Source organism: Sphaeramia orbicularis, chromosome 22 (assembly GCF_902148855.1).
Source record: "Sphaeramia orbicularis chromosome 22, fSphaOr1.1, whole genome shotgun sequence".
In the NCBI taxonomy this organism is placed as follows: Eukaryota; Metazoa; Chordata; class Actinopteri; order Kurtiformes; family Apogonidae; genus Sphaeramia; species Sphaeramia orbicularis.
In genome coordinates, this window is record NC_043978.1 from 7,401,141 (window position 1) to 7,424,626 (window position 23,486).

At 35.5% G+C, this 23,486-nt stretch overlaps 1 long non-coding RNA gene across 1 annotated transcript; it reads left to right on the forward strand.

The window, feature by feature from the left end:
- Window positions 1-1,785: 1,785 nt before the first annotated feature.
- On the forward strand, window positions 1,786-17,408 carry LOC115413584 (uncharacterized). Its single transcript, XR_003934484.1, has 3 exons — window positions 1,786-1,881; window positions 6,314-6,316; window positions 17,398-17,408. It is a non-coding gene; the product is annotated as an uncharacterized LOC115413584 (long non-coding RNA).
- The last annotated feature ends 6,078 nt before the right edge of the window (window positions 17,409-23,486 follow it).

Consider the following 23,486-nt stretch of genomic DNA (forward strand, 5'->3'; position numbering starts at 1 on the left):
TTAGTAGGAGTAGAGGGGGAACCAGCATTCTAGATTCAAAACAACACAGATTAAGACCCTGGAAAAAAATCTAAACATCTGAATCTGACACAGTGGATTTGTCTGATTTCTGTTCCAAATATCTGATCAGACTGAAAATCAGAGGAAAATCTGAGAATCACCTACAGAGGAAGTGTACACTGAGACAGAAGAACTGATTATAGACAATAGATCTGGAAAATCTGAGTTCAACAAATCTGAACAAGATCATTTACACTGGTTCCATTGGCAGATTTTAGAATTAAGCAAAACAATGTTTAATTAAGCAAAATAATGTTGAATTAAGCAAAAAAAAAAAAAAAAAACCTTTAATTATGCAAAAAAAATCTTGAATTAAGCAAAAATCTTGAATTAAGCAAAAACAAATGTTGAATTAAGCAAAAAAAATCTTGAGTTAAGTAAATAAAATGTTGAATTAAACAAAAATCTTGATTTAAGCAAACAATTTGAATAAGCAAAAAAACACCTTGAATTAAGCAAAGAAATCTTGAATTAAGCAAAACAAAAACCTTGAATTAAGCAAAAACTCTTGGATTAAGCAAAAAACAACAATGAATTAAGCAAAACAAATCTTGAATAAGCAAAAAAAATATTGAATTAAGCAAAAAAATCTTGACTTAAGATAAACAATTTTGAATGAAGCAAAAAAAAACAAACAAACTCTAATTTAGCAAAAAAAAAATCTTGAATTAAGCAAAAAAAAATCTTGAATAAGCAAAAAATTGAATTCAGCAAAAAAAAATCTTGAATTAAGACAAAAAAATCGAATTAAGCAAAAAAAATGTAATTAAGCAAAAAATAATTCTGAATTAAGCAAAAAAAAAATCTTTAATTAAGCAAAAAAAAAAAAAATCTTGAGTTGAGCAAAAAATCTTGAATTAAGCAAAATCTTGACTTAGGCAAACAATTCTGAATTAAGCAAAAAAAACTCAAATTAAGAAAAAAAAAACACCTTGAATTAAGCAAAAAAAATCTTGAATTAAGCAAAAAAAATCTTGAGTTAAGCAAAAAAAAATCTTGAATTAAGCAACAATTTTGAATTAAGCAAAAAAAACCTCAAATTAAGAAAAAAACACCCACCTTGAATTAAGCAAAAAAATCTTGAATTAAGCAAACAAAAATGGAATTAAGCAAAAAACAATGAATTAAGCAAAAAAAATATGGAATTAAGCAAAAAAAAAAAATTAAGCAAAAAATTTTGAATTAAGCCAAAAAATCTTGAATTAAGCAAAAAAAAAATCTTGAATTAAGCAAAAACTAGAACTAGAAAAGCACTCGGAGAGCGCAGACCTCCGCCAAGGCAGATCAGGCCCCCCCCCAATCACCACCAAAATGTAATCATTTGTTCCTTGTGCCAGTATCAACATTTCCTGAAATTTTCATCCAAATCCGTCCATAACTTTTTGAGTTATCTTGCACACGGACAGACAGACAGACAAACCAACCAACGCTGGCAAAAACATAACCTCCTTAGCGGAGGTAATTAAGCAAAACAAAAAAAAATCTTGAATTAAGCAAAAAAATTGAATAAGCAAAAAAAAAATCTTGAATTAACCCAAAAAGTCTTGAATTAAACCAAACCAATCTGTAAATCAGCTGTTCCAGATCTATTGTCTATAAATCAGTTCTTCTATCTCCGTGAACAGGTTCCTCTGTAGGTGACTGCATCTGATTTCAGTGTATTTTTCAGATTTTTGGAACAGAAATGATAAACATCCACTGTGTCAGATTCAGATTGATTCCAGGTGTTCCTGTTTCTGGAAGGACTTCTACTGGACATCTACCAGAAGAAAGAAACGCAGCAGCACATTTTGATTGAATGACAAACCCACATTACACACTGTGTTTGGAACACATTTATATAAATATGGGACAGTTTAGGACAGATGGAAGGACAGACGAATTAAGAAAGGCATCGAACATTAACGCGTTTGCACGTGGTGCGTTCACTGTCCCTTTTGAAAATCTGCAGAATGTGAAACTCGTAGTTAAAGAGCCTTAAGTTTAGATGAAAGGTTTTATTTCGATAATAAATATTAATCTGAAAGAGCCGTAGATATTATATATATAGATACATATATATTCAAACAGCGGAATAATTATTAACGAGAATTATCTTTAATACTGACATTGATTTGATTCAACGTCATTTTATGTTATTTTTTCTGCATCTGATGTAAAAACTGAAAAATCTGCTGAATGATGAAGAAAAACTGAATGGATTGAAATAAAGCCAAATGAGCTGGAGATGCGTTGCAACCAGGATCAGTCACAACCGAAAAAAAAAACAGATGACGGTAAATATTCAACATCAGAGAAAAGAGAAGCCAAAAAATTAACTCAGTACTTGACAGTTATCGAGTCGTCAATAATAATCATATAATAAAGGTCAGATCTATTAAGAACAGATTTAGAAGCAAAAAGGATAAAGTTAAAATATCAAAGATTTTCACCAAATTCGTGAAACAGTCTCAAAATATGCTGAGTAATAATTGAATTAATATCTTTACAGTTTATTCTCAATACATTTTATTTGTCTTTTATTATTAATGTCAAAATATTACAACTTTATTCTGAGTTTGTTTTTATTTTTTTATTTTTATTTTTTTTTATTTATCGTTAAAAGAACTATTTTTTCTGACTTTCTCCAAATCTGCTCATTCATCTGTTTTTTTTGTGGTTGTGGCTCTAATCTGTTGTTCTTTATTTTATAAAATAACAATAAAAACATTATTATTATTATTAGTGAATATTTTCAACCTGCTAGACTGAAGTGAGTCCAGTAGGAGGCACTGTGACTTTATTTCACATCAGATTCAAATGAAACTGTCATATTTGACTTTAACTCATAAATGGAATAAAGTCAAGGTTTTTCGTTTTTTTTTTCTCTCTTTTTTTATTCTTCTTTTTTTTTCTTAAAGAAAAAGAGAAAAAAAAGGAATAAAGTTGACGTTTTTTTTTCTTTTTAATTCTTTTTTTAATTCTTATTTTTGTTTTATTTTTAAAGAAAAAGATAAAAAAAAAGAATAAAGTTGATGTTTTCTTCTTTTTCTTCTTTTTTTCTTTTTATTTTATTTTTTTTAATTTTATTTATTTTTTATTTCTATTTTTTTTAAGAAAAAGAGGGGGAAAAAACAGAACGTAACTGAAGCTTCACTTTAGGAAATAAAAAGTCATTAAATGTTGACATTATTCCTTTTTTTTTTTAAAAAAAAAAAGTTTTTTAAAAAAAAAAAAAAAAAGGAATAAAGTTGACGTTGTTCTTTTTTAAAAAATTCTTTTATAATTTTTTTTTTTTTTTTTTTTTTTAAGAAAGAGAAAAAAAAGGAATAAAGTCGACGTTTAATGACTGGTTTTTATTTCCTAGAGCAGTGTTTCCCAACCAGTGTGCCGTAAAAAATCATCAGGTGTGCCGTGGAAGATGATCCAATTTGACCTGACTGGTACTGGAAGAACAGCGTACGCACTAATGATCCACTCAACCACAACAGTCTCCTGTTTGCCTTTGCAAAAATAAAAGTGAAAGTGAACCAGCCCCGATGCGGTGCGATCTGCTGATAAAGCCCCCCCCCCCTCACTAGTGACGCGCGGATTAGCGAGTAACCCCCAAACCCCAGGTATCAGGCTGGGGCAGGGGGATATGCTCCCATACTATTACACATCGGACTTCAATCCGGGGTTCCTCTGAGGGGTCGCTGACGAACCGCTCTCAGCTTTCTTGTTCCAAACACTCCGTGACAATGTGCCCCGATGTGCCCTGCCCCCCCCGAAAAAAGAGAGAGACTCAGAGCTGTTGAGGAATATTTGTGTGTCTTTCTTCAATTCCTGCAGGAATATGAGCTTTGTGTTCAACTGAACAGGTCCAGGTTTCACACCCAGTAAGTACATTGAGACTAGATTTGTATAACATTTTAGTAAATACACTTTTTGTGACATTTTTGTTTGGTGGTGTGCCTTGTGATTTTTCTAAAGTTAAATATGTGCCGTGGCTCAAAAAAGGTTGGGAAACACTGGTCTAGAGCGCAGCTTTGGTTCCGTTCGAACCCTGATGCGTTCAGGGTCCGATTCCAGAGTGTGTTTTCCGGAGCTTCAGTCTTCCAGCGTTAACTGAGGATGTAAAACAACCAGTGTGACATAAATACTGACTGATGGAAGGGTTCTTTCTAACAGTGAATAAAAGCTGGTTCTTCTTTAAATTCAGCCTCTGCTTTTTCCATCCATTCACTGAAACACCAAAGTTTCAGCAGCGGCACAGAGTTTCTGTCCACGAGGAAAAACCTGGGATCGACTGTTTGGACGAACGCCTCATACTGAGACAGAAACGAAGACCAAGAAAAGAAGAAGGTGACCTCTACGAGGTTTTAATATATGTTTGAGTTTCAGATCTGAAACATTCGGAAATAACGAGTTCGAGGTTTTAATTTCGTACGGTGACTGAAGTGCATTGGATTCAAAGGGTTGAATGAAAACCCGTTCAGAGGTTTAGGAAAATGTGTGAATTAGGATTTTATGATTGATAACAAAAACGTGTTTATGTGGAAAAAAGAGAAAAATTAAAACTTTATCACCAGAGTTTATTTATTAAAGTCAGTTTATTTATAAAAGTAAGTTTATTTATTAAAGTCACTTTAAAGTCAGTTTATTTATTGAAGTCAGATAATTAAGTTCAGTTTATTACAGTCAGTTTATTTATTACAGTCATTTATTTATTAAAGTCAGTTATTTATAAAGTCAGTTTGTTAGTTTATTAAAGTCAGTTTTAAAATCAGTTATTTATTAAAGTCAGTTTATTATAAAGTCAGTTTGCTAGTTTATTAAAGTCAGTTTATTAGTTATTTATTAAAGTCAGATAATTAAGTTCAGTTATTACAGTCAGTTTATTACAGTCACTTTATTGATAAGTCAGTTTATTAAAGTCAGTTGTTAGTCAGTTTATTTATAAAACTCAGTTTATTAAAATCAGTTTATTTATAAAAGTCAGTTTATTTATTACAGTCACTTTATTTACAAAAGTCAGTTTATTAAAGTCACTTTGTTAGTTTATTTATTAAAGTCAGTTTATTAAAATCAGTGTATTTATTAAAGTCAGATAATTAAGTTCAGTTTATTACAGTCAGTTTATTTATTACAGTCACTTTATTTATTAAAGTCAGTTTGTTAGTTTATTAAAGTCAGTTTATTTATTAAAGTCAGTTTATTAAAGTCAGTTTATTAAAGTCAGTTTATTTATTAAAGTCAGATAATTAAGTTCAGTTTATTACAGTCAGTTTATTACAGTCACTTTATTGATAAAAGTCAGTTTATTAAAGTCAGTTTGTTAGTCAGTTTATTTATAAAACTCAGTTTATTAAAATCAGTTTATTTATAAAAGTCAGTTTATTTATTACAGTCACTTTATTTACAAAAGTCAGTTTATTAAAGTCACTTTGTTAGTCAGTTTATTTATTAAAGTCAGTTTATTAAATCAGTGTATTTATTAAAGTCAGATAATTAAGTTCAGTTTATTACAGTCAGTTTATTTATTACAGTCACTTTATTTATAAAAGTCAGTTTATTAAATCAGTTTGTTAGTTTATTTATTAAAGTCAGTTTGTTAGTTTATTAAAGTCAGTTTATTTATTAAAGTCAGTTTATTAAAGTCAGTTTATTTATTAAAGTCAGTTTATTAAAGTCAGTTTATTTATTAAAGTCAGTTTATTTGTCAGTTTATTAAAGTCAGTTTGTTAGTTTATTAAAGTCAGTTTATTTATTAAAGTCAGTTTATTAAAGTCAGTTTATTTATTAGTCAGTTTGTTAGTTTATTAAAGTCAGTTTATTTATAAAAGTCAGTTTATTAAAGTCAGTTTATTTATTAAAGTCAGCTTGTTAGTTTATTAAAGTCAGTTTATTAAAGTCAGTTTATTTATTAACGTAAGTTTATTTATAAAAGTCAGTTTATTAACGTCAGTTTGTTAGTTTATTTATTAAAGTCAGTTTATTTGTCAGTTTATTAAAGTCAGTTTATTTATTAAAGTCAGTTTATTTGTCAGTTTATTAAAGTCAGTTTGTTAGTTTATTAAAGTCAGTTTATTAAAGTCAGTTTATTTATTAACGTAAGTTTATTATAAAAGTCAGTTTATTAAAGTCAGTTTGTTAGTCAGTTTATTTATTAAAGTCAGTTTATTTGTCAGTTTATTAAAGTCAGTTTATTTATTAAAGTCAGTTTATTTGTCAGTTTATTAAAGTCAGTTTATTTATTAAAGTCAGTTTATTAAAATCAGTTTATTTATAAAAGTCTGTTTATTAAAGTCAGTCTTTTATTCAGTTTATTAAAATCAGTTTATTTATTAAAGTCAGTTTATTAAAATCAGTTTATTTAAAAGTCTGTTTATTAAAGTCAGTTTTATTCAGTTTATTAAAGTCAGTTTATTATTAAAGTCAGTTTATTTATACAGTCAGTTTATTAAAGTTGGTTTATTTATTAAAGTCAGTTTGTTAGTCAGTTTATTAAAGTCAATTTATTAAAGTCAGATAATTAAGTTCAGTTTATTACAGTCAGTTTATGTATTACAGTCACTTTATTTAAAAGTCAGTTTATTAAAGTCAGTTTATTTATTAGTCAGTTTATTAAAATCAGTTTATTTATTAAAGTCAGTTTGTTAGTTTATTTATTAAAGTCAGTTTATTAAAGTCAGTTTATTAAAATCAGTTCATTTATTAAAGTCAGTTTATTTATTAGTCAGTTTATTAAAAATCAGTTCATTTATTAAAGTCAGTTTAATTATTAAAGTCAATGTGAAACTGAAACATTAACGTTAAAACCAGGTTTTATGAACATGTGTTGTCGTCTTCATCAGGAGGATCAGGGTTTATACACAGGGGTCAAAGGTCAGAGGTGAAAGGTCACAGGTTCAGTGAAGGAGTTAAACTAGTTCAGATCAGCTGAAGAAATGAGACAAACTATGACCAGGACCAGAAACAGGAGTTTATTCACTGGGTTTGATCTGTCGGGTCATTATTGATTCATTATTGGTTTATTATTGGTTTATTGATTATTATTGGCTTATTGTTGGTTCATTATTGGTTTATTAGTGATTATTGGTTTTCCATCGAAGGTAAATGTGCAGATTTACTTTAAACTGACCATAAAAACTGAGGCCGATGAAAGAAACTGGAATCAGACCAAGGTCAGGTCTACTCATGTGGACCATAGAGTCCAGGTCTGCGAAGTCCAGGTCTGTTTGACGTTGGAACCATTGGATCCTGTTGGACTCTGAACCCTGGTCCAGTCCTTCTGGTCTAGTCCTTCTGGTCCAGTCCTTCTGGTCTTTTCTGTAGTTTTCTTCTTCTTTTAATCTTTTTAAATCTGTCGTTTTTCCTTTTGTTTCGTCTTTTACTTTGTTTCTGGTTTGATCTTTCTTTATTCATGCTTTTCGTTTCTTTGGTTCAGATTACACAGAAACATTTTGGCCTCAAAACAAAAACCCTCATCGCCATGACAACGGCTAAAACACTGATGTCCTGCTCCACTGGTGCTGGTCACTACAGAGGCCCCGCCCCTGGTGTCGAACATATGGCCCGTGGACCAAAGCCCGCCCACCAAAGGGTCCAGTCCGGTCCCTGGAATGAAATAACAACAGACGCTGTTCAGGTTCTTCAGACCAATATGAACTAAAGTGGATCAGAACCAGGACAAGAACAACACAACAACATGTAAACAATGACAAATACACATTTGTTTTTATTTTAGTGTAAAAAAGTCAAATTACAGGAAAATATTTACATTTACAAACTATCCTTCGACAAAAAACTGTAAAAAAGCACAAAAAACCCGGAACAAACAAAAAACCTAAACTGTCTTTAATATAATCAGTGGAATTGGACCAATATTCATTTATTAAATGTTTCCTGTGTTGGCTTAATGAGGCTGAACATTGGTCCAAGTCACTTTTTCATGTTAGTCACATTTTTTAAAGGACAGTTTGTAAATATTTTCATCATGTAATTTGTTTACTTTTTGAATTTAATTAACAAAATGAATAAAATCATGAACAAAATTAATAAATGAATAAAATTAGGAACTAAAATAAAATGATTAAAATAATGAACAAAATGAATAAAAATGAACAAAATGAATAAAATAATGAACAAAATGAAGAGAAAAATCAAGAAAATGAATAAAATAATAAAATCAATAAAATAATGAACAAAATCAATAAAATAATGAACGAAATGAAGAGAAAAAAAATCAAAAATGGAGAAATAATCATTAAATGAGCCAAAATTAAGAAGAAAAAGAAAAAAATAATGAGAAAATGAAAAGAAATAAACAACAATGAACCGAACAAACGATATTAATAATTGATGATAAAAATTTATTTTCAAATTTCATTTTAAACACTTTTCATCCTAAAACACAGAGAACAGTTTGCCATTATTTCCAGTTCATCCTGTTTTTCTTTTCCTGGTTCTGGTCCACTTTAGCTCATACTGTCTGAACTGTGGATCCTGGACTAACAGGACTGGACCCACAGATCCAGCTCAGATCCAGCTCATCCGTGTACGTTTCCGTGCTTCGCATGCGTCTTCATGTGTTTCTGTAAATATCCTTTCAGTGTGAACCGTTTCCCACAGACTGAGCAGATGTAGGGTTTCTCTCCGATGTGATTGGTCATGACGTGTCGGAGCAGGTTGGACTTGGATGTGAATCCCGTTCTACAAGCGAACAGTCGAACTTCCTCTCCCCCGTGTGTGTCACCATGTGTTTGCTGACGTTTCCTTGTTGTGCGAAGCGTTGTTACAGACCGAACAGTGAAAGGGTTTCTCTCCCGTATGGATTCTCGTGTGAGAATGTAACGCCGACTTCTGCGAAAACCCGCGTCCGCAGACGGAGCAGTGGAAGAGTTTCTCTCCAGTGTGCGTGACCATGTGCATCGGACGTGACTGGGCCATTTGAAGTGTTTTTTACAAACAGAGCAGCCAAACGGTCTCTCCCCGCTGTGAACTTTAATGTGAGCAAACAAACCTGTCTTCGCAGAGAAGCCTTTACCGTAGTCGGGACAACTGAATGGTGTCTTTGGCGTGAACCTTCATGTGCGTCTTCAGACTGGACTTGAAGCCAAATGTTTGTCCACATTCAGGACATCGGTGGACCGTGGACTTCTGTCCTACCTGTCTTCTCACCACAGGAGACTCAGCTTTTATGGACCTGGGTCCGTTTGTGTCAGAGTCCGGTTCAGGTCTACAGTTTAAGTCTCGTACGTAGACTGGGTTCAGGTCTGGCCCTGCATCTGGTCCATGTGGTTCCGGTCTGTGGTGAACTTCCTCCTCATCGCTTTCACTTTTCACGGGGACAGGAGTGGGCGTGGCCCCCCTGGTGACCTCAGCCTCCTGTTCCTGTTTGATGTGGGGGGGGTTTGGGTCCGGTTCTGGGTCCAGACTTGGACTCTGGTCTTGGGCCACCAACAGAAGCTGAACATCTGCAGAAAAAAGATAAAATGAACTTTAAAATCCAACAACAGCATCACACGGATCCTCTGATCAATATCTGATGATTACTGATCATGTAAAACACAGGTGTCAAACATTTGTCCCGGGGCCAAATCTGGCCCACCAAAGGGTCCAGTCTGGCCCGTGGGATGAATTTACAAAGTCCAAAATGCAAATATTACCCTGAAGATATTAACAGTCAAGGGCATCAAACTGAAAAATAACAGCATAATAACCTAGAAATAATGAGTCCAAATGTTTCTTGGTTTAATGTGAAACAAATCATATCACCTCATGCCTCTACATAATGGCAACACCATTTTTTCTCTTTGATTTATTGCAAAGAACATTAAATTCTGATATCCTTTAAGTTTAACAATAAAATGTCATAACCTGAACAAATATGAACAACCTGGAATGTTTGAAGAAAAATAAGTGTAATTTTAACAATATTCTGCCTGTTTTGTGCCTTGGTAGATCTGATCCATAATGCACATGTAGAAATCATAAGTTGAGGCAGAATATTGTTAAAATTGCCCTGATTTTTCTTCAGAAATTTCAGTTTTTTCCAGTTATTCACATTTTTAGTTTTGGATAGAAATAGTTTCATCATTTAATGTTATTTTTTGCACTAAAAAATTTGCAGTTGTCATTATTTTTAGGTTATCCTATTATTATTTGACTGGTCCGGCCCACTGGAGATCAAATTGGGCTGAATGTGGAACCTGAAAGAAAATGAGTTTGACACCTGGTGTAAACAGTCTAATTGATCAGTTTGATCCGATAACAGTAGTATATCTGATTACATTCCATCAATGGACCCCTAGGTCTCCCATGTCTTCATATAAACATATAAACAGTTCCATCTGAACATGTGGATAAACTATTAAACACAGAAAACAGAAGAAATTGTTGAAAGAAGAGTTGATGACATTATTATCTTGTTTTTTTTTTTTTGTTGTTGGGGGGGGGGGTTCTTCTTTTTTTGGGGGTTTAATAGGTTTGTAGGTTTGTTGTATAATTTGTTTATATATTGTGTCTGTGTGGTTCCTTAAGTATAAGTACATGTTTATGTAAATGTATAATTTGAATAAAAATGAAAGCAGCAAAAACAAAAAAAAGAAAACAGAAGAAAACAGATCAGATTAAAGTGAACGTCAACATGAAAATTTTATTCACGTCATTTATCAACAGGTTCATGTTTTCTCTACAGATCTGTATTTGATAGAACTATTCTCCTTTAAAAACCACAGGGAGAAAAAAGTTACAACTGATTTTTTTGATTGTACTTTTTACATAAAAGCTCCAATTTGACAAAAAATTCAGTCTAAAAAATGTGAAAATGTTTTGAATCTGTTGATTTTATAGATGATCGTTAAGTTTCAAGTATACATTTTCATTATTTTGTGAATATATTAATATTTATGAGTTTAAACATGTGTGAGTTGTCCTTTGTCTTCAACAGTCCATGAATATCCAAAGGTTCTGTCCAATCCAATTCTCAGTCCAGTGTTCTCTGCCTTTATCTGCAGATATCACTGCAGTTGTAATCTGTCTGTTCAATACAAGTTTAGGATCAGATTTGGAGGGTTTTAGTTCCACTCAGTCTATATGTGATACTGAACAAAGGTCCAAACTGCTGTCCCTCTGTCCCAGTTCCCACCTGTCCCAGGTGTAGCTAAAGCCCAGTGTTTCATTTCAGATCCATTCCTGATGAGAACAGCATCTTTTATACATCTGAATAAAGTCAATAAAATCAGGTTCATTTTCAGTCCCCATGTCTCTTTAGTTATTTTTTAAATTTATTGGGAAAATATTTCATTCATAAAAAAAATTTTCAGCCTCCAAACCAACCTTTCCTCATTTTTATTGAATTTACCTCACTTTATATATCATTAGCCCTTGTTGTAATAATAATAATAATAATAATATAATAATAATAATAATAATAATAATAATTTAGGACATTTCTTGATAACTATGATAAGATATTAATGTATCATCTGACATTTCATGAAATTTTAGATGAGAAATTGTTTATGTATTTTTTTTTGTATATGAATTATTGAAAATGTATTCTGTACATATACAGATTTTATGATTGTATTCTATTTTTGTATCTGTATTCTCATATTGTGTTATATGTTCAGTGTTTGACAATGTTTGTAAATTGATATTTAAATAAAGTTTTGGTTTTTTTTTTAAGTACTTACTCAGACCCGTACATACATGGATTAAACAGATCAGTATAAGACAGAAGTCCTACACAATTCAACACTTTCTCATTTAATTCTTTAATATCCAGCTTTTCCCAGTCTTTAGATCTTGTTGATATATGGCGTAAAATAATCCGCAAAAAAAATCAACACACTTGGAGTAACAAAATAGGCGGACTCTATGTTCTAGAATAGATTTCTGGTAATTACAAGTAATCTTGTTTCTTTGTCTTCTGATTGTGATCTCTGCCCTTCCCCTCTTACTGATCCCTGTGTTATCACCCTATCTATTTCATATAATAACAATACATTAAAATCTAAATCTTTAAACTGGAAATTTAACAGTAATCTTCTGAAATGCAATTCCTTTTGTGAAAGAATTCTATCTTTGATAAAACAAATCAAACATGATGGCAATTATCCTGTATAAGTAAATGGGAATGGTTTAAATTCAATGTTAGAAGAATTGGTATACAAGAAGGAAAAAGATGGCCTACTTGAGGAAAAAACATCAACTTGAAATTATATCTAAAATTAATACATTATGCAACCTAACCCAATTAAATGAGGAAAACCACTTTGAATTACATCAACTACAATCAAAGCTTGATGATCTCTACACAGAAAAAGCTAATGGTGCTTATACTCGTTCAAGGGCAAGATGGATTGAAGAAGGTGAAAAGAATTCTTCTTCTTCAATTTAGAAAAAAACAGACAGACAAAAAAAAAAACAATAAATAAACTGATCATTGATAACGGTCTAACTGAGAATCAGGATTTAATTAATAATCACATATTTGATTTTACAATAATCTGTATAGCTTTGTATATCTCATCATGATGCTGATTCTCTCCTACATAATTTAAGAGATCAGATTCCAAAAATAGATGAAGATTTCAAGCTCATAACAGAAGCTGATTTAACAATAGAGGAACTAGACTTAGCTATTTCCAAAATGCCTAATGGAAAATCGCCAGGCCCTGATGGCATTACATCAGAGTTTTATAAATTCTTCTGGAAAGAAATAAGGGATCTAATCCTTGATGCCTTTAAAGAATGTATAGAAAAGTCTAACTTGTCAATAATTATGAAACAAGGTATAATTACACTTTTACCAAAACCCAACAAAGACAAACTTTTTCTAGAGGCCTATTACTCTTCTTGGCAGAGATTACAAACTTTTAGCTTATGTATATGTAAGGGTAGAGACTGCGATCTGGTAGGATCGGCGATTCTACCAGTAGAGACTCCGATCGTAGTCTCTACCAGTAGAAACTCCGATCAGAGTCTCTACTGGTAGAAACTCTGATCCTGCCAGTAGAAGGGTTAGGGTTAGGGTTCGGATTGGAGTTTCTACCAGTAGAGACTCTGATCGGAGTTTCTACTGTAGAATCGCCAATCCTACCAGATCGCAGTCTCTACCCTGACATATATGCTAACAGATTGAAGGTAGTTTGGGGAAGATAATTAGCGAAACACAATCTGCATTCATTAAAGGAAGACACATTCATAACCATACACGTTTAGTCTTAGACATACTTGATTATAACTATCTGGTCTCACAGGGCTTTATTTTATTTTTAGATTTCTTTAAAGCTTTCGACACCCTGGAACAATTTTTTGTTTGAGGTCCTTAATTTATTCGGTTTTGGACTGAAATTTTGTAATATTATTCAAATGCTCTGTGCTGATATAAATAGTAGCCTATTGCTCAGCAGCGGGAATTTGCAAAGATTTCCAGTGAAAAGAGGCATCCGTAAGGGTTGCCCTATAAGTCCACTATTATTTATTCTTGCTGCAGAGGTAATGGCCATAGACTTGGTAAACTCAAAGGATTCAGGGATCAATATACTCGAGAGAGAATTTTAAAAAAGTCAATTTGCTGATGACACGGTTTTATTTTTAAAGGGACAGGAAATGGTTGCTAAAGCAATTGACAAAATTAACCTCTTCTCAAAAGCATCTGGTCTATCACTGAACCTTAAAAAATGCGAGCTCTTAGCTGTTCATTCCAGTGACGTTCACAATATAGTTGGCGTCCCAGTGAAAGACAAAGTTAAATATCTTGGAATTATAATTCCAAAAATGCAACTAAAAGAATTGACTTAAATATTATTCCAAGATCAAAAGACATACAGAAATTGTTGAATCATTGGCTCACAAGAGACCTCTCTACTAGGCCGGATTCTTTTATCAAAAGCTGAAGGTTTCTCTAGACTTCTGTATCCATGTCACTATTATACATCTTCTAACACATCAGACATCTAATTCTATAATATTTAAATTATTTGGAAAATAAAACTCACTACCTTCGCAAAACTCAACTTGTCAAAGATTATGATAAAGGGGAATTAAAAGCCATGGAATTTGATCAGTTATAGCATCTCTGACAATGAAGTGGTTGAAAGATTGTCTTTCCCAGCCCCATTCCATGTGGTACCACATTCCAAATATTTATTCAGCAAAGTTGGAGGAATCGAATTCTTATTGAAATGTGATTTTGAAGTGAAAAAATTCCTATTAAGTTATTGAATTTCCACAAACAAGCATTGAATTTTAGCAAAATGATATTACCCATAACTTCTCCCACCACAACCTATTTTATGGAACACAGCATTATTATAAATAGAAAGTCAATTTTTAAAGCTGATTGGTTTCATAATGGCTTATCATTGTTTTTGATTTATTGAACACAGATAGGCATTTGTTATCACAGGAAGAATTCTCTAAAAAATACAATATAAATAGCTCAAGAAAAGAATATGTTAAAATATGCAAAGCGATCCCAACAATTACTTAAAATAATCCAAGGTGGATGCCCTGCCCCTTATATGTCCCCTTTTTACCTTGTTTGAAAGTTAATGACATTGATTTATTAGATAAAAGATGCAACAATAAAATTATCTGTCTAGCTTTTAAACCAGTGGTCTTAACCTTGTTGGGAGGTACTGAACCCCACCAGTTTCATATGCGCATTCACTGAGCCCTTCTTTAGCCAAGCGGGGCGTGACATCACAAATCACATGTAGGCTGTCAGTCAACCCGGTTTTCGTTTCATCTCGCTCCAAACTTTCCAAACCACGCAATTTTGACATAAAAAAAAAGATAACTGCATGTAGTGTATAAAAAAAAAGTTCTCGTTGTACTCCTTCAGTATTTTTGTGATCGTTGTTTTATTACGGCACTCGGCTTTAGCGTAATATGATTTCTCCATCCGCGACGGTGCGTCGGTTGTCACATGACTGTAACTGACCAGTGCGGTGACCGAAAAATGTAAACAAACGCAACCATGGCTGCCTCCGTGGTTAACAGGAAGTAGCAAAAGTCATAACGTGGGAAAATACTCAAAATTCATCGTCAGACGAGTGGAAGAGATTATAAACACTTCCGGATGTGTTGTAGTGCTATAAGCAACAACAATACACCGGTATATTGGACCTAGCCTGACACACACACCCGAAGAATGAGTCGAGTGTGTGTCTTGACCGCCGCCGAACCCCTAGGGTTCGATCGAACCCAAGTTAAGAACCACTGTTTAAACATAAAAACTTTGGGACTTTAACACTGTTACTCTACGAAACATAGAAACCACCCTAAGAGAAAAATTTTTCTTTTTCTCTTGGTGTCCTGTTGCTCTCAAAGTTAAAGAAACTCATTTCAAAATTGTATGTTCAATTTACCTTTAATGATTTTTGCATAAAAGATTTAATTTTGAAGTGGATCCCTGTGTTTCTGTTCATCTGAAGCTGAAACCATTGATCATTTGTTTTTTAATTGTTCACACAGCATTTCTTTTGGGCTGATATTCACGATTGGTTGTCCTTAAAATTTAAATATTCCATCTATTTCTTTATGTGATATTATTTATTTTATGGATTCATTAGAAGTTAATGTCAAAGATATAGTTAACCTTATTATTTTGGGTAAATATCATATTCATTGTAAGTGGAAAATACGAACCCCTCCTTTAACTTGTTTTTATATGATTTTATTAAGTATTACAAATCTCTTAAGTATTGAAAATATGTCCAAAAAAAAAAAAAAAAGCCAGAAAACTTTATTTTAGTTGATCTAAATCCTTGCTGTTTTAATTATATCTTGCCTAGTCCTTTGTGCTCTGTTGTCCAGTCTGATTTAGTATTTATTTTTCTTTCTGCTTCAATATTTCATTACACCTCAAATGTCTAAAAATTATTATTGTTTTTTGTTTGTTTGTTTTGTGTTTTTTGTTTCTGATAGTTGTAATAGTTGGTTTTAATCATTCCACCATGTCTCAAATGTATTTCTATATTTCTCTTTTGTAATGTTTATCCCATTCTCGTTCTGCAAATTTGCTTTGTGCCAAAAAAAAAACAAAAAACAGATCAGTTATGGTTCTATGGTTTAAACCCATTTAACCTGGTTGAAAGTTCTCTGACTACTGTAAGAAACTGGAAAAACTGTTGGACTTATCAGCCACGCAGATTCAAACTGTTATTATTTGGATCGATTCTTCTGTTCATATTTGGAACGTGTGACGGGTCTGGTACTGGATGGCGCCCCCTGGAGGATGGTCACTCAACCACTGTTTATTATTATCATTATTAAAATAATAATAATAAAGTCCGTGTCCAGACAGACCTGTTGTGTGTCCCAGGACGTCCGGTTCCAACCGCCTCCAGTAGTTTGTGCCTCCGGGTTCTCCTCTTTGGACCTCCTCAGCTCCTCCAGTAGTTTGTGGTTCAGTTGGTTCTCCTCTTTGGACCTCCTCAGCTCCTCAGTAGTTTGTGGTTTAGTTGGTTCTCCTCTTTGGACCTCCTCAGCTCCTCCAGTAGTTTGTGGTTAGTTGGTTCTCCTCTTTGGACCTCCTCAGCTCCTCCTCGTACTCTGCTATGGTCCTTTCAAACAGTCCAAATATTCTGCTGCCAAACTGATCCTCTGTTCCACCAACGAGCGGAGCAGCGGACCTTTAGACATGGTGTACACACACACAAACACCACACACACCCACACACACACACACACAAACACACACAACACACACACACACAGTGGTACAGAGCTGCGGACCGGGCTCGGTCCAGTAAATGAACGTAACAACACACTGACTTCCGGACACACTTCCGGGTTGTTCTTCTTCGTCGGTGGTGCTGGGCTGCTCCGTGGGCGGACTACATTTCTGTGCTTCCTTGTCCAATCAAACTGGGTCAAACTCTTCCTGTTCTGTCTTGGTCAGAGGGCAGCAGTCCGCCCACGGAGCAGCCCAGCACCACGACGAAGAAGAACAACCCGGAAGTGTATCCGGAAGTCAGTGTGTTGTTACGGTTCATTTAACTGGACCGAGCCCGGTCCGCAGCTCTGTGTACCACTGTGTGTGTGTGTGTGTGGTGTGTGTGTGGGTGTGTGTGTGTGTGTGTGTGTGTGTGTGTGTGTGTGTGTGTGTGGTGTACCATGTCTAAAGGTCCGCTGCTCCGCTCGTTGGTGGAACAGAGGATCAGTTTGGCCGCAGCAGAAATATTGGACTGTTTGAAAGGACCATAGCAGAGTACGAGGAGGAGCTGAGGAGGTCCAAAGAGGAGAACCAACGGAACCACAAACTACTGGAGGAGCTGAGGAGGTCCAAAGAGGAGAACCAACGGAACCACAAACTACTGGAGGCGATTTGGAACCCGGACGTCCTGGGACACACAACAGGTTGGACACACACACACATGATTGGTTTGACAGATGTCCATCCACGTACATCACTCTAATGTTGTATTGAAAGAATTCATGGACAGGAAATATCGTATTGACATTTGGAAGAGAAAAACCCCAATAGCAGACAATTTTCTTGGTCAAACCTAATGGGGTCAAGATCTAGAATAGATTTATGGCTGATATTCCCTGAAATTATTAATTCTGTATCAAAGGTGTCGATATCTGTTCCCCCCCCCCCCAACAGACCATTGTGTAACTGATATCACTCTGAAAGCTGGAAACAATTCCAATTTCAGAAGAAAAAAACTATTGGAAATTTAATGCTGATTTATTGAATGTACAGGATTTTGTACAGAAAGTAAAGGATTTGTTGACAGAAATTAAAAATGCTACTGATTTAGACACTTGATGTAGAAAATGGGAATATTTCAAATATAAGGTCAGAAATGTATCCATTAAATGTGGTAAATCCAGAAAAAAATGCAAAGAGAACGTGAATGTGAATTATTTCAAGAAATTAATGAATGTTGTAGAAAATGAAGTATCAGATGAAGTACGGCAAAAATGGTCTGTTTACAAACCAAAGTAGGTAACTTATACATTCAAAAGGCACAGGGTGCGTATGTTAGATCCAGGGCTAAATGGATAGAGCAAGGCGAAAAAAATTCATCTTTTTTGGACTTGAAAAGAGAGACAAGAAAGGAATAGAATAGATCTTTGATGATCAATGGTAGAGATGCTCTGACACAAAATTAGTATCTGAAGAAATTCACCGATTTTATTCTAATTTATACTCATCAGCACATACAGGAGTAGATTCATTTTCTTTTCTGGAGAGAATTAAACAAAACATTCCTAAAATTGACTTGACATTTAAAATCTAAGAATAAATCTAGATTAATAGACATAATTATGATAGAAGATAAAGGATTTATTTTATTTTAGATTTTTACAAAGCCTTTGACTCTGTCGAGCATTCTTTTATTATAAAATCCTTAGAGTATTTTGGCTTTGGTGTAAAGTTTATTAAAGTAATTCATTTAATGTATAAGGATAGTAATAGTTCTGTCTCAAGGAACTACCAGGAGATTTGAGGTGAAAAGAGGAATCTGACAGGGCTGCTCCTGCTTCCTTTATTATTATTTTAGTTGCAGAATTATCAGCTGTTTTTTCTTAAAAACAGGCCAGACACTGAGCCTTTAAATGTGTGAGGTCATCATTTGACCAGAACTCAGCGAGCTGATGATACCCCACACTTCCTGAAGAGGGCAGAGCAGATCCCTTTAGCAGGACACACACACACACACACGCACGCACACACACACACACACACGCACATGCAACACACGCACCACACATGCACACACGCGCACACACACGCACACAGCACATCATGCACACGCACATGCATGCACACACAACACACATATGCACACCACACATACACACACGCACATGCACACACACACATGCACACACACACACACACACAAACATGCACACACATACACACACACACATACATACACAATACACACAAAAAAACACACACAATACACACAAACACACAACGCATTCAAACAGTTGTGTTCCTCCTCTTCTTCTCTTCACTTCCTTCATCCTTCACTCCTCACCTTCACTTCACTTCTCCACCTCCTTCACTTTCACCCTTTCACTTCCTCCACCTCCTTCACCTCCTTCACCTCTTTCCTTCATTCACTTCCTCCACCTCCTCACTTCCTCCACTCCTTCACTCCTTCACTTCCTTCACCTCCTTCACTTCCTTCACCTTCACTTCCTTCACCTCCTTCACTTTCCAACTCCTTCACTCCTTCATCCTTCACTCCTTCATCTTCACCTCCTTCACTTCCCACCTCCTTCACTTCCTTCACCTCTTTCACTTCCTTCACTTCCTTCACTCCTTCATTCCTTCACTTCCTTCACCTCTTTCACTTCCTTCACTTCCTCCACCTCCTCACTCCTCCACTCCTTCACTTCCTTCACCTCCTTCACTTCCTTCACTCCTTCACCTCCTTCACTTCCTTCACCTCCTTCATCTACTTCATTGCCATGCCTCCTTCATTCTTCCTCACTCTTCATTCCTACCTCCTTCACCTCCTTCACTTCCTTCACTCCTTCACTTCCTCCACCCCACTTCCTTCACTCCTTCACCTCCTTCACTTCCTTCACCTCTTTCACTCCTCACCTCCTTCAATTCCTTCACCTCTCTATCTATCTCCTTCATCCTTTGCCTCCTTCACCGCCCACTTCCTTACTCCTTCACTCCTTGCCTCTTCATCCCTTCACTTCCTTCATCCCTTCACTCCTTTGCCTCCTTCATTCCTCACTTCACTTCATCTCCTTCACTTCCTTCGCCTCCTTCATCTCCTTCACTCCTTTTCTTTCTCTGTTTAATCATCTGAAAACACTGATCTGGAATCTGTGTCAGTTTAGGATGAAGTCACAAAGTCCTTCCCCTCCCCCTCTCCTTTTCTTCCTCCTCCTCCTTTTACCCTTCTTCCTCTTCTTCTTCCCCCACTCCTCCTCTTTCCTCTTTTTTCCTCCTCGTCCCTCCTTTCTTCATCCTTAATGTTTCCAAAATAACTTTTTAAAGTAAAAGACAAGGGGTTTTGATCAACCCTGAGACTCCACCCACTCTCACTCAGACTCCGCCCCTCTCACACGACTCCGCCCTACGGTCTCTCATCTGGGTGAATAACTTCATAAAATCACAAACAGATTTTCTATCAAAGTCTCTTTATTCACATCTGACCCCGTGTGTGGGGTGCTTGTTTATTTTTTTTCTGTGTCGTGCAGACATCAAACCTCCTTCTGAGCAGCAGGAGTGGAGTCCTGGTCCGGAACAGGAGGAACCGGATCTGGATCCAGAATCCCCCCACATTAAGCAGAAACCAGAGGAGCTGTGGACCAATCAGGAGGAAGATATCACCAGGGACACACCCACTGTCACTGTGAAGAACGAAGATGATGAAGAGGAAGGAGGACCAGAACCAAATGGACCAGAACCAGATGGACCAGACAGTGGAGGACCAGAACCAGATAGAATGGACTATGGAGGACCAGAACCAGAGAGGATGGGCTGGACTGTGGAGGACCAGAACCAGATCCAGAACCCCCCACATTAAGCAGGAACCGGAGGAGCTGTGGACCAATCAGGAGGCAGATATCACCACAGACACACCCACTGTCACAGTGAAGAATGAAGATGATGAAGAGGAAGGAGGATCAGAACCAGATGGACCAGACAGTGGAGGACCAGAACCAGATGGAATGGACTATGGAGGACCAGAACCAGATAGACCAGAACCAGATGGATCAGAACCAGATGGACCGGACCATGGAGGACCAGAACCAGACATGATCATCTTCCACAGACTGGACCTGAACAGTAGAACTTCCCCGCTGTCCGGGTCCGTGTGCAGGCAGAACCTGTCTGGTTCTGTCAGAGCTGCAGTATTTTCTGAAACTGAACACGGTTCACACGTCAACACTAACATCAGCGGCGCCGACAAAACCGCATCAGTGCTCCGAATGCCCTTTGACCTTTGGCAGGAGGTCCCATCTGTCCAGACACATGAGAATCCACACCGGAGAGAAACCTTTCAGCTGCTCAGACTGCGGGAAAGGATTTGGTCGAAAATCAGCCTAACGTTTCACATGAGAGTCCACACAGGAGAGAGACCATTCAGCTGCTCCGTCTGCAAGAAGAGTTTTAAAGAAAAGGGGAAAGTGAAGAGACACATGTTGACTCACACCGGAGAGGAAGTTCGTATGTTCGGTTTGCGGAAACACGTTTTCTCAAAAATCCAATTTAATGACACACATGACGAGTCACAGTGGAGAGAAACCCTTCAGCTGTTCGGTGTGTGGGAAATGGTTTTCTGAAGGGAAACCTCCAGGCTCACATGAAGATCCACATGAAACTGAAAACACAGTGAAACGTCAAGAAAAACACATACACACACACTGACTTTTATATTTGGTACTGATGTGGACTTTAACAGAAGTATCTGCTGTAAAACTATGTGAGGACTTTTATCACCTCTGATTGAAATAAGATCTGACTTTATTTAAAACAGCAACAAACAACAAGGAAGTGAAAAGAAAAAAGAGAAAAAAACAACAGTGTCAAAACTGGAATAAGAGAAAAAAGAAATCTGGTATTTATGTCAATATTTATGTGAAATTAGATTTGAATGTTATTTACTTGTTTACATTTGTACTTGTACATGATTAAAGTTTTCACCAATAAATACAGCCCATAATAATAAAATTAAATTACTTAGATGTGTTGCATTTCACCAGTACACAGGGCATGTTGTTGCCTTGGCAACCACCATAAAAACCAAGAAGAAGAAGAGGTCGAAGAAGAATGGATCAGTCTGTAAGACCAAGAGAAAGATCCAGACCCAGAAGAACCAGGGGGTGCTGTTGACCCCCTGAAAAGTTGATTAAAACACACTTAAATACCTCACAAATGACTTGTTAATGTCCTGGGATGAACTAGAACTGTTTTAAGTGAATGTTACGTGCCAGGAGGTCTAGGGTGCCGACATGTAACAAAAACTAAAAGAAAGAAAAAGATGTTCAGGGAGACAGCAAAGAAAAATGAGGAGAGCAGGTCACTTGTAAAAAAAGACTGAGAATTTATTATACAAAAAGAGATGAATAATTGTACACAGCCAAAATGTATTTAAAAATTAACACAAGCTTAAGCAAACAAAAACCAAACTGCAGTGCTGGACCCATGGTCTTCTTGATTTGGAGCTCCTGGTTATATAAGGGGGCGAATTAGTGGCAGGTGTTTCCAGTCAGCCAAATGAAAGGCGGAGACAAGGAAAAAAAAAATTAACGGCCCCAGCTGTAACATGAAAAAAATTTTTACTAAAATATAAATTTTGGAGCACATACTATAGTCTTATGTTTGACCACCGGTGGAGCGCTGATGATCCCCCTCAAAAGTTGATGAAAACACACTTAAATACCTCACAAATGACTTGTCGATGCCTCTGGGATGATTTACAATTGTTTTTAAGTGAAATAAAAATTTTAACCAAAATTTCATTTTTTGGAGCACATCTTATGTGTCAAGTTTATGTTCAACCACCGAGGGGGCGCTGTTGACCCCCCTCAAAAGTTGCTTAAAGGTGCGGGAGACTTTTGTGACAAATTTTTCATCAAATCTGTAAAACCTCAGTCATAGCCTAAGTATCATGAATCTGTAAGTCTTTCTGGCATTACTCACCTCAATCTCTTGCATTTATGGTGAACAGTTTCGAAGTGCCATCTGCAGGAGGTTCACGCAGCCGCCTGCAGCAGCAGCGCAAACCTCCGTTTCCCACAATGAACACTGCGACAAAAAAATTCCGAAGATGCCCGAGTTCCCTCCCGGCTCTGAAACGTAAACACACGGGTTTGTTTATGGTGGATGGCACCTCAAAACTGTTCACCATAAATGCAAGAGATTCAGGTGAGTAATCCCAGAAAGACTTACAGATTCATGATACTTAGGCTATGACTGAGGTTTTACAGATCTGATGAAAAATTTGTCACAAAAGTCTCCCACACCTTTAAAAAAATTCAACTATAAAAAAATTCAAACAACAAAAATAGTTTCTCTTTTATGGAAAGAAATGTGTGCCATCAGATATTGAATAGTTGTATTTTTGCAAGAAATTGTTTTGAATTGTTCTATTTCTTCATTAGATTTTTTTTTACAGCAGTTTGTTTTTGGAATAGTTGAATTTTATACGTAGAGTTTCATATTCTGAATTAAATTATTCAGTTTTGCAGAAAAACAAAAAGGCCTCCGGTAAGTGCAGTGCCTTTAGTGGTTTCATTTATGGGTTCTTATTTTACTGGTCTGGTGTTGGCATTATTTGTGCTGTATGTGGAACCTGAAAGACAATGAGTTTGACACCCCTGTAAATAATTTTTTTAAAAAAGCAGTCAAAACGATCATAGTGAGGAAAAACCCATGTCCAAAAGGTCCAACACTGATGTGGACCAAAGTTATTATCATTAACGAAAACTAATGAAATGACAAAAACTAGAATTGAAAA